The sequence below is a fragment of the Schistocerca gregaria genome, chromosome 5, assembly GCF_023897955.1.
Source record: "Schistocerca gregaria isolate iqSchGreg1 chromosome 5, iqSchGreg1.2, whole genome shotgun sequence".
Taxonomy (NCBI): Eukaryota; Metazoa; Arthropoda; class Insecta; order Orthoptera; family Acrididae; genus Schistocerca; species Schistocerca gregaria.
In genome coordinates this window covers 124,959,930-124,973,474 of record NC_064924.1, presented here as the reverse complement: position 1 = coordinate 124,973,474, position 13,545 = coordinate 124,959,930, and positions in this window count along the sequence as shown.

Sequence of the window (13,545 nt, the reverse complement as noted above, 5' to 3'; positions counted from 1 at the left end):
ACGATTTTAGCGTCCTAAAACCAAAAACACACGGAAGAAGATGTGAAGAGTAAGAATAATACAGTTTATACTTAAATTAAGGTAGCTCGCTGCACAGCAGACGTGATGCAGACGGCGGATAATATGACACTGGCTACTGGCACTATGGCGGACTAAAGGGACTCTCAATGTATTCAAAACAAACATGGAATCTATTTAACACTAATAGCACTCGACGATTTTAGCTTCCTAAAACCAAAAACACACAGAAGAAGATGTGAAGAGTAAGAATAATACAGTTTATACTTAAATTAAGGTAGCTCGCTGCACAGCAGACGTGATGCAGACGGCGGATAATATGACACTGGCTACTGGCACTATGGCGGACTAAAGGGACTCTCAATGTATTCAAAACAAACATGGAATCTATGGAACACTATAATAGCACTCGACGATTTTAGCTTCCTAAAACCAAAAACACACGGAAGAAGATGTGAAGAGTAAGAATAATACAGTTTATACTTAAATTAAGGTAGCTCGCTGCACAGCAGACGTGATGCAGACGGCGGATAATACGACACTGGCTACTGGCACTATGGCGGACTAAAGGGACTCTCAATGTATTGAAAACAAACATGGAATCTGTGGAACACTATGATAGCACTCGACAATTAAAGCTTCCTAAAAGCAAAAACACACGGAATATCAAATGAAAAGTAAGAATAAGCAGGAGAGCTTCTGTAAAGTTTGGAAGGTAGGAGACGGATACTGGCAGAAGTAAAGCTGTGAGTACCGGGCGTGAGTCGTGCTTCGGTAGCTCAGATGGTAGAGCACTTGCCCGCGAAAGGCAAAGGTCCCGAGTTCGAGTCTCGGTCGGGCACACAGTTTTAATCTGCCAGGAAGTTTCATATCAGCGCACACTCCGCTGCAGAGTGAAAATCTCATTCAAGAATAATACAGTTTATACTTAAATTAAGGTAGCTCGCTGCACAGCAGACGTGATGCAGACGGCGGATAATACGACACTGACTACTGGCACTATGGCGGACTAAAGGGACTCTCACTGTATTCAAAACAAACATGGAATCTATGGAACACTATAATAGCACTCGACGATTTTAGCTTCCTAAAACCAAAAACACACGGAAGATCAAATGAAAAGTAAGAATAATACAGTTTATACTTAAATTAAGGTAGCTCGCTGCACAGCAGACGTGATGCAGACGGCGGATAATATGACACTAGCTACTGGCACTATGGCGGACTAAATCGACTCTCAATGTATTCAAAACAAACATGGAATCTATGGAACACTATAATAGCACTTGACGATTTTAGCGTCCTAAAACCAAAAACACACGGAAGAAGATGTGAAGAGTAAGAATAATACAGTTTATACTTAAATTAAGGTAGCTCGCTGCACAGCAGACGTGATGCAGACGGCGGATAATATGACACTGGCTACTGGCACTATGGCGGACTAAAGGGACTCTCAATGTATTCAAAACAAACATGGAATCTATGGAACACTATAATAGCACTCGACGATTTTAGCTTCCTAAAACCAAAAACACACGGAAGAAGATGTGAAGAGTAAGAATAATACAGTTTATACTTAAATTAAGGTAGCTCGCTGCACAGCAGACGTGATGCAGACGGCGGATAATATGACACTGGCTACTGGCACTATGGCGGACTAAAGGGACTCTCAATGTATTCAAAACAAACATGGAATCTATTTAACACTATAATAGCACTCGATGATTTTAGCTTCCTAAAACCAAAAACACACAGAAGAAGATGTGAAGAGTAAGAATAATACAGTTTATACTTAAATTAAGGTAGCTCGCTGCACAGCAGACGTGATGCAGACGGCGGATAATATGACACTGGCTACTGGCACTATGGCGGACTAAAGGGACTCTCAATGTATTCAAAACAAACATGGAATCTATGGAACACTATAATAGCACTCGACGATTTTAGCTTCCTAAAACCAAAAACACACGGAAGAAGATGTGAAGAGTAAGAATAATACAGTTTATACTTAAATTAAGGTAGCTCGCTGCACAGCAGACGTGATGCAGACGGCGGATAATACGACACTGACGACTGGCACTATGGCGGACTAAAGGGACTCTCAATGCATTCAAAACAAACACGGAATCTGTGGAACACTATAATAGCACTCGACAATTAAAGCTTCCTAAAAGCAAAAACACACGGAAGATCAAATGAAAAGTAAGAATAATACAGTTTATACTTAAATTAAGGTAGCTCGCTGCATAGCAGACGTGGTGCAGACGGCGGATAATATGACACTGGCTACTGGCACTATGGCGGACTAAAGGGACTCTCAATGTATTGAAAACAAACATGGAATCTATGGAACACTATAATAGCACTCGACGATTTTAGCTTCCTAAAACCAAAAACACACGGAAGAAGATGTGAAGAGTAAGAATAATACAGTTTATATTTAAATTAAGGTAGCTCGCTGCACAGCAGACGTGTTGCAGACGGCGGATAATATGACACTGGCTACTGGCACTATGGCGGACTAAAGGGACTCTCAATGTATTCAAAACAAACATGGAATCTGTGGAACACTATAATAGCACTCGACAATTAAAGCTTCCTAAAAGCAAAAACACACGGAAGATCAAATGAAAAGTAAGAATAATACAGTTTATACTTAAATTAAGGTAGCTCGCTGCACAGCAGACGTGATGCAGACGGCGAATAATATGACACTGGCTACTGGCACTATGGCGGACTAAAGGGACTCTCAATGTATTCAAAACAAACATGGAATCTATGGAACACTATAATAGCACTCGACGATTTTAGCTTCCTAAAACCAAAAACACACGGAAGAAGATGTGAAGAGTAAGAATAATACAGTTTATACTTAAATTAAGGTAGCTCGCTGCACAGCAGACGTGATGCAGACGGCGGATAATATGACACTGGCTACTGGCACTATGGCGGACTAAAGGGACTCTCAATGTATTCAAAACAAACATGGAATCTATGGAACACTATAATAGCACTCGACGATTTTAGCTTCCTAAAACCAAAAACACACGGAAGAAGATGTGAAGAGTAAGAATAATACAGTTTATATTTAAATTAAGGTAGCTCGCTGCACAGCAGACGTGATGCAGACGGCGGATAATATGACACTGGCTACTGGCACTATGGCGGACTAAAGGGACTCTCAATGTATTGAAAACAAACATGGAATCTATGGAACACCATAATAGCACTCGACGATTTTAGCTTCCTAAAACCAAAAACACACGGAAGAAGATGTGAAGAGTAAGAATAATACAGTTTATACTTAAATTAAGGTAGCTCGCTGCACAGCAGACGTGATGCAGACGGCGGATAATATGACACTGGCTACTGGCACTATGGCGGACTAAAGGGACTCTCAATGTATTCAAAACAAACATGGAATCTATGGAACACTATAATAGCACTCGACGATTTTAGCTTCCTAAAACCAAAAACACACGGAAGAAGATGTGAAGAGTAAGAATAATACAGTTTATACTTAAATTAAGGTAGCTCGCTGCACAGAAGACGTGATGCAGACGGCGGATAATATGACACTGGCTACTGGCACTATGGCGGACTAAAGGGACTCTCAATGTATTCAAAACAAACATGGAATCTATTTAACACTATAATAGCACTCGACGATTTTAGCTTCCTAAAACCAAAAACACACAGAAGAAGATGTGAAGAGTAAGAATAATACAGTTTATACTTAAATTAAGGTAGCTCGCTGCACAGCAGACGTGATGCAGACGGCGGATAATATGACACTGGCTACTGGCACTATGGCGGACTAAAGGGACTCTCAATGTATTCAAAACAAACATGGAATCTATGGAACACTATAATACCACTCGACGATTTTAGCTTCCTAAAACCAAAAACACACGGAAGAAGATGTGAAGAGTAAGAATAATACAGTTTATACTTAAATTAAGGTAGCTCGCTGCACAGCAGACGTGATGCAGACGGCGGATAATACGACACTGACGACTGGCACTATGGCGGACTAAAGGGACTCTCAATGCATTCAAAACAAACACGGAATCTGTGGAACACTATAATAGCACTCGACAATTAAAGCTTCCTAAAAGCAAAAACACACGGAAGATCAAATGAAAAGTAAGAATAATACAGTTTATACTTAAATTAAGGTAGCTCGCTGCACAGCAGACGTGATGCAGACGGCGGATAATACGACACTGACTACTGGCACTAAGGCGGACTAAAGGGACTCTCACTGTATTAAAAACAAACATGGAATCTATGGAACACTATAATAGCACTCGACGATTTTAGCTTCCAAAAACCAAAAACACACGGAAGAAGATGTGAAGAGTAAGAATAATACAGTTTATACTTAAATTAAGGTAGCTCGCTGCACAGCAGACGTGATAAAGACGGCGGATAATACGACACTGGCTACTGGCACTATGGCGGGCTAAAGGGACTCTCAATGTATTCAAAACAAACATGGAATCTATTTAACACTATAATAGCACTCGACGATTTTAGCTTCCTAAAACCAAAAACACACGGAAGAAGATGTGAAGAGTAAGAATAATACAGTTTATACTTAAATTAAGGTAGCTCGCTGCACAGCAGACGTGATGCAGACGGCGGATAATATGACACTGGCTACTGGCACTATGGCGGACTAAAGGGACTCTCAATGTATTCAAAACAAACATGGAATCTATGGAACACTATAATAGCACTCGACGATTTTAGCTTCCTAAAACCAAAAACACACGGAAGAAGATGTGAAGAGTAAGAATAATACAGTTTATACTTAAATTAAGGTAGCTCGCTGCACAGCAGACGTGATGCAGACGGCGGATAATACGACACTGGCTACTGGCACTATGGCGGACTAAAGGGACTCTCAATGTATTGAAAACAAACATGGAATCTGTGGAACACTATGATAGCACTCGACAATTAAAGCTTCCTAAATGCAAAAACACACGGAATATCAAATGAAAAGTAAGAATAAGCAGGAGAGCTTCTGTAAAGTTTGGAAGGTAGGAGACGGATACTGGCAGAAGTAAAGCTGTGAGTACCGGGCGTGAGTCGTGCTTCGGTAGCTCAGATGGTAGAGCACTTGCCCGCGAAAGGCAAAGGTCCCGAGTTCGAGTCTCGGTCGGGCACACAGTTTTAATCTGCCAGGAAGTTTCATATCAGCGCACACTCCGCTGCAGAGTGAAAATCTCATTCAAGAATAATACAGTTTATACTTAAATTAAGGTAGCTCGCTGCACAGCAGACGTGATGCAGACGGCGGATAATACGACACTGACTACTGGCACTATGGCGGACTAAAGGGACTCTCACTGTATTCAAAACAAACATGGAATCTATGGAACACTATAATAGCACTCGACGATTTTAGCTTCCTAAAACCAAAAACACACGGAAGATCAAATGAAAAGTAAGAATAATACAGTTTATACTTAAATTAAGGTAGCTCGCTGCACAGCAGACGTGATGCAGACGGCGGATAATATGACACTGGCTACTGGCACTATGGCGGACTAAAGGGACTCTCAATGTATTCAAAACAAACATGGAATCTAGTTAACACTATAATAGCACTCGACGATTTTAGCTTCCTAAAACCAAAAACACACAGAAGAAGATGTGAAGAGTAAGAATAATACAGTTTATACTTAAATTAAGGTAGCTCGCTGCACAGCAGACGTGATGCAGACGGCGGATAATATGACACTGGCTACTGGCACTATGGCGGACTAAAGGGACTCTCAATGTATTGAAAACAAACATGGAATCTATGGAACACTATAATAGCACTCGACGATTTTAGCTTCCTAAAACCAAAAACACACGGAAGAAGATGTGAAGAGTAAGAATAATACAGTTTATACTTAAATTAAGGTAGCTCGCTGCACAGCAGACGTGATGCAGACGGCGGATAATATGACACTGGCTACTGGCACTATGGCGGACTAAAGGGACTCTCAATGTATTCAAAACAAACATGGAATCTATGGAACACTATAATAGCACTCGACGATTTTAGCTTCCTAAAACCAAAAACACACGGAAGAAGATGTGAAGAGTAAGAATAATACAGTTTATACTTAAATTAAGGTAGCTCGCTGCACAGCAGACGTGATGCAGACGGCGGATAATATGACACTGGCTACTGGCACTATGGCGGACTAAAGGGACTCTCAATGTATTCAAAACAAACATGGAATCTATTTAACACTATAATAGCACTCGACGATTTTAGCTTCCTAAAACCAAAAACACACAGAAGAAGATGTGAAGAGTAAGAATAATACAGTTTATACTTAAATTAAGGTAGCTCGCTGCACAGCAGACGTGATGCAGACGGCGGATAATATGACACTGGCTACTGGCACTATGGCGGACTAAAGGGACTCTCAATGTATTCAAAACAAACATGGAATCTATGGAACACTATAATAGCACTCGACGATTTTAGCTTCCTAAAACCAAAAACACACGGAAGAAGATGTGAAGAGTAAGAATAATACAGTTTATACTTAAATCAAGGTAGCTCGCTGCACAGCAGACGTGATGCAGACGGCGGATAATATGACACTGGCTACTGGCACTATGGCGGACTAAAGGGACTCTCAATGTATTCAAAACAAACATGGAATCTATGGAACACTATAATAGCACTCGACAATTAAAGCTTCCTAAAAGCAAAAACACACGGAAGATCAAATGAAAAGTAAGAATAATACAGTTTATACTTAAATTAAGGTAGCTCGCTGCATAGCAGACGTGATGCAGACGGCGGATAATATGACACTGGCTACTGGCACTATGGCGGACTAAAGGGACTCTCAATGTATTGAAAACAAACATGGAATCTATGGAACACTATAATAGCACTCGACGATTTTAGCTTCCTAAAACCAAAAACACACGGAAGAAGATGTGAAGAGTAAGAATAATACAGTTTATATTTAAATTAAGGTAGCTCGCTGCACAGCAGACGTGTTGCAGACGGCGGATAATATGACACTGGCTACTGGCACTATGGCGGACTAAAGGGACTCTCAATGTATTCAAAACAAACATGGAATCTGTGGAACACTATAATAGCACTCGACAATTAAAGCTTCCTAAAAGCAAAAACACACGGAAGATCAAATGAAAAGTAAGAATAATACAGTTTATACTTAAATTAAGGTAGCTCGCTGCACAGCAGACGTGATGCAGACGGCGAATAATATGACACTGGCTACTGGCACTATGGCGGACTAAAGGGACTCTCAATGTATTCAAAACAAACATGGAATCTATGGAACACTATAATAGCACTCGACGATTTTAGCTTCCTAAAACCAAAAACACACGGAAGAAGATGTGAAGAGTAAGAATAATACAGTTTATACTTAAATTAAGGTAGCTCGCTGCACAGCAGACGTGATGCAGACGGCGGATAATATGACACTGGCTACTGGCACTATGGCGGACTAAAGGGACTCTCAATGTATTCAAAACAAACATGGAATCTATTTAACACTATAATAGCACTCGACGATTTTAGCTTCCTAAAACCAAAAACACACAGAAGAAGATGTGAAGAGTAAGAATAATACAGTTTATACTTAAATTAAGGTAGCTCGCTGCACAGCAGACGTGATGCAGACGGCGGATAATATGACACTGGCTACTGGCACTATGGCGGACTAAAGGGACTCTCAATGTATTGAAAACAAACATGGAATCTATGGAACACTATAATAGCACTCGACGATTTTAGCTTCCTAAAACCAAAAACACACGGAAGAAGATGTGAAGAGTAAGAATAATACAGTTTATACTTAAATTAAGGTAGCTCGCTGCACAGCAGACGTGATGCAGACGGCGGATAATATGACACTGGCTACTGGCACTATGGCGGACTAAAGGGACTCTCAATGTATTCAAAACAAACATGGACTCTATGGAACACTATAATAGCACTCGACGATTTTAGCTTCCTAAAACCAAAAACACACGGAAGAAGATGTGAAGAGTAAGAATAATACAGTTTATACTTAAATTAAGGTAGCTCGCTGCACAGCAGACGTGATGCAGACGGCGGATAATACGACACTGGCTACTGGCACTATGGCGGACTAAAGGGACTCTCAATGTATTGAAAACAAACATGGAATCTGTGGAACACTATGATAGCACTCGACAATTAAAGCTTCCTAAAAGCAAAAACACACGGAATATCAAATGAAAAGTAAGAATAATACAGTTTATACTTAAATTAAGGTAGCTCGCTGCACAGCAGACGTGATGCAGACGGCGGATAATACGACACTGACTACTGGCACTATGGCGGACTAAAGGGACTCTCACTGTATTCAAAACAAACATGGAATCTATGGAACACTATAATAGCACTCGACGATTTTAGCTTCCTAAAACCAAAAACACACGGAAGATCAAATGAAAAGTAAGAATAATACAGTTTATACTTAAATTAAGGTAGCTCGCTGCACAGCAGACGTGATGCAGACGGCGGATAATATGACACTAGCTACTGGCACTATGGCGGACTAAATCGACTCTCAATGTATTCAAAACAAACATGGAATCTATGGAACACTATAATAGCACTTGACGATTTTAGCGTCCTAAAACCAAAAACACACGGAAGAAGATGTGAAGAGTAAGAATAATACAGTTTATACTTAAATTAAGGTAGCTCGCTGCACAGCAGACGTGATGCAGACGGCGGATAATATGACACTGGCTACTGGCACTATGGCGGACTAAAGGGACTCTCAATGTATTCAAAACAAACATGGAATCTATTTAACACTAATAGCACTCGACGATTTTAGCTTCCTAAAACCAAAAACACACAGAAGAAGATGTGAAGAGTAAGAATAATACAGTTTATACTTAAATTAAGGGAGCTCGCTGCACAGCAGACGTGATGCAGACGGCGGATAATATGACACTGGCTACTGGCACTATGGCGGACTAAAGGGACTCTCAATGTATTGAAAACAAACATGGAATCTATGGAACACTATAATAGCACTCGACGATTTTAGCTTCCTAAAACCAAAAACACACGGAAGAAGATGTGAAGAGTAAGAATAATACAGTTTATACTTAAATTAAGGTAGCTCGCTGCACAGCAGACGTGATGCAGACGGCGGATAATACGACACTGGCTACTGGCACTATGGCGGACTAAAGGGACTCTCAATGTATTCAAAACAAACATGGAATCTATGGAACACTATAATAGCACTCGACGATTTTAGCTTCCTAAAACCAAAAACACACGGAAGAAGATGTGAAGAGTAAGAATAATACAGTTTATACTTAAATTAAGGTAGCTCGCTGCACAGCAGACGTGATGCAGACGGCGGATAATATGACACTGGCTACTGGCACTATGGCGGACTAAAGGGACTCTCAATGTATTCAAAACAAACATGGAATCTATGGAACACTATAATAGCACTCGACGATTTTAGCTTCCTAAAACCAAAAACACATAGAAGAAGATGTGAAGAGTAAGAATAATACAGTTTATACTTAAATTAAGGTAGCTCGCTGCACAGCAGACGTGATGCAGACGGCGGATAATATGACACTGGCTACTGGCACTATGGCGGACTAAAGGGACTCTCAATGTATTCAAAACAAACATGGAATCTATTTAACACTATAATAGCACTCGACGATTTTAGCTTCCTAAAACCAAAAACACACAGAAGAAGATGTGAAGAGTAAGAATAATACAGTTTATACTTAAATTAAGGTAGCTCGCTGCACAGCAGACGTGATGCAGACGGCGGATAATATGACACTGGCTACTGGCACTATGGCGGACTAAAGGGACTCTCAATGTATTCAAAACAAACATGGAATCTATGGAACACTATAATAGCACTCGACGATTTTAGCTTCCTAAAACCAAAAACACACGGAAGAAGATGTGAAGAGTAAGAATAATACAGTTTATACTTAAATTAAGGTAGCTCGCTGCACAGCAGACGTGATGCAGACGGCGGATAATACGACACTGGCTACTGGCACTATGGCGGACTAAAGGGACTCTCAATGTATTCAAAACAAACATGGAATCTGTGGAACACTATAATAGCACTCGACAATTAAAGCTTCCTAAAAGCAAAAACACACGGAAGATCAAATGAAAAGTAAGAATAATACAGTTTATACTTAAATTAAGGTAGCTCGCTGCATAGCAGACGTGATGCAGACGGCGGATAATATGACACTGGCTACTGGCACTATGGCGGACTAAAGGGACTCTCAATGTATTCAAAACAAACATGGAATCTATGGAACACTATAATAGCACTCGACGATTTTAGCTTCCTAAAACCAAAAACACACGGAAGAAGATGTGAAGAGTAAGAATAATACAGTTTATACTTAAATTAAGGTAGCTCGCTGCACAGCAGACGTGTTGCAGACGGCGGATAATATGACACTGGCTACTGGCACTATGGCGGACTAAAGGGACTCTCAATGTATTCAAAACAAACATGGAATCTGTGGAACACTATAATAGGACTCGACAATTAAAGCTTCCTAAAAGCAAAAACACACGGAAGATCAAATGAAAAGTAAGAATAATACAGTTTATACTTAAATTAAGGTAGCTCGCTGCACAGCAGACGTGATGCAGACGGCGAATAATATGACACTGGCTACTGGCACTATGGCGGACTAAAGGGACTCTCAATGTATTCAAAAAAAACATGGAATCTATGGAACACTATAATAGCACTCGACGATTTTAGCTTCCTAAAACCAAAAACACACGGAAGAAGATGTGAAGAGTAAGAATAATACAGTTTATACTTAAATTAAGGTAGCTCGCTGCACAGCAGACGTGATGCAGACGGCGGATAATACGACACTGACTACTGGCACCATGGCGGACTAAAGGGACTCTCACTGTATTCAAAACAAACATGGAATCTATGGAACACTATAATACCACTCGACGATTTTAGCTTCCTAAAACCAAAAACACACGGAAGAAGATGTGAAGAGTAAGAATAATACAGTTTATACTTAAATTAAGGTAGCTCGCTGCACAGCAGACGTGATGCAGACGGCGGATAATACGACACTGACGACTGGCACTATGGCGGACTAAAGGGACTCTCAATGCATTCAAAACAAACACGGAATCTGTGGAACACTATAATAGCACTCGACAATTAAAGCTTCCTAAAAGCAAAAACACACGGAAGATCAAATGAAAAGTAAGAATAATACAGTTTATACTTAAATTAAGGTAGCTCGCTGCACAGCAGACGTGATGCAGACGGCGGATAATACGACACTGACTACTGGCACTAAGGCGGACTAAAGGGACTCTCACTGTATTAAAAACAAACATGGAATCTATGGAACACTATAATAGCACTCGACGATTTTAGCTTCCAAAAACCAAAAACACACGGAAGAAGATGTGAAGAGTAAGAATAATACAGTTTATACTTAAATTAAGGTAGCTCGCTGCACAGCAGACGTGATAAAGACGGCGGATAATACGACACTGGCTACTGGCACTATGGCGGGCTAAAGGGACTCTCAATGTATTCAAAACAAACATGGAATCTATTTAACACTATAATAGCACTCGACGATTTTAGCTTCCTAAAACCAAAAACACACGGAAGAAGATGTGAAGAGTAAGAATAATACAGTTTATACTTAAATTAAGGTAGCTCGCTGCACAGCAGACGTGATGCAGACGGCGGATAATATGACACTGGCTACTGGCACTATGGCGGACTAAAGGGACTCTCAATGTATTCAAAACAAACATGGAATCTATGGAACACTATAATAGCACTCGACGATTTTAGCTTCCTAAAACCAAAAACACACGGAAGAAGATGTGAAGAGTAAGAATAATACAGTTTATACTTAAATTAAGGTAGCTCGCTGCACAGCAGACGTGATGCAGACGGCGGATAATACGACACTGGCTACTGGCACTATGGCGGACTAAAGGGACTCTCAATGTATTGAAAACAAACATGGAATCTGTGGAACACTATGATAGCACTCGACAATTAAAGCTTCCTAAATGCAAAAACACACGGAATATCAAATGAAAAGTAAGAATAAGCAGGAGAGCTTCTGTAAAGTTTGGAAGGTAGGAGACGGATACTGGCAGAAGTAAAGCTGTGAGTACCGGGCGTGAGTCGTGCTTCGGTAGCTCAGATGGTAGAGCACTTGCCCGCGAAAGGCAAAGGTCCCGAGTTCGAGTCTCGGTCGGGCACACAGTTTTAATCTGCCAGGAAGTTTCATATCAGCGCACACTCCGCTGCAGAGTGAAAATCTCATTCAAGAATAATACAGTTTATACTTAAATTAAGGTAGCTCGCTGCACAGCAGACGTGATGCAGACGGCGGATAATACGACACTGACTACTGGCACTATGGCGGACTAAAGGGACTCTCACTGTATTCAAAACAAACATGGAATCTATGGAACACTATAATAGCACTCGACGATTTTAGCTTCCTAAAACCAAAAACACACGGAAGATCAAATGAAAAGTAAGAATAATACAGTTTATACTTAAATTAAGGTAGCTCGCTGCACAGCAGACGTGATGCAGACGGCGGATAATATGACACTGGCTACTGGCACTATGGCGGACTAAAGGGACTCTCAATGTATTCAAAACAAACATGGAATCTAGTTAACACTATAATAGCACTCGACGATTTTAGCTTCCTAAAACCAAAAACACACAGAAGAAGATGTGAAGAGTAAGAATAATACAGTTTATACTTAAATTAAGGTAGCTCGCTGCACAGCAGACGTGATGCAGACGGCGGATAATATGACACTGGCTACTGGCACTATGGCGGACTAAAGGGACTCTCAATGTATTGAAAACAAACATGGAATCTATGGAACACTATAATAGCACTCGACGATTTTAGCTTCCTAAAACCAAAAACACACGGAAGAAGATGTGAAGAGTAAGAATAATACAGTTTATACTTAAATTAAGGTAGCTCGCTGCACAGCAGACGTGATGCAGACGGCGGATAATATGACACTGGCTACTGGCACTATGGCGGACTAAAGGGACTCTCAATGTATTCAAAACAAACATGGAATCTATGGAACACTATAATAGCACTCGACGATTTTAGCTTCCTAAAACCAAAAACACACGGAAGAAGATGTGAAGAGTAAGAATAATACAGTTTATACTTAAATTAAGGTAGCTCGCTGCACAGCAGACGTGATGCAGACGGCGGATAATATGACACTGGCTACTGGCACTATGGCGGACTAAAGGGACTCTCAATGTATTCAAAACAAACATGGAATCTATTTAACACTATAATAGCACTCGACGATTTTAGCTTCCTAAAACCAAAAACACACAGAAGAAGATGTGAAGAGTAAGAATAATACAGTTTATACTTAAATTAAGGTAGCTCGCTGCACAGCAGACGTGATGCAGACGGCGG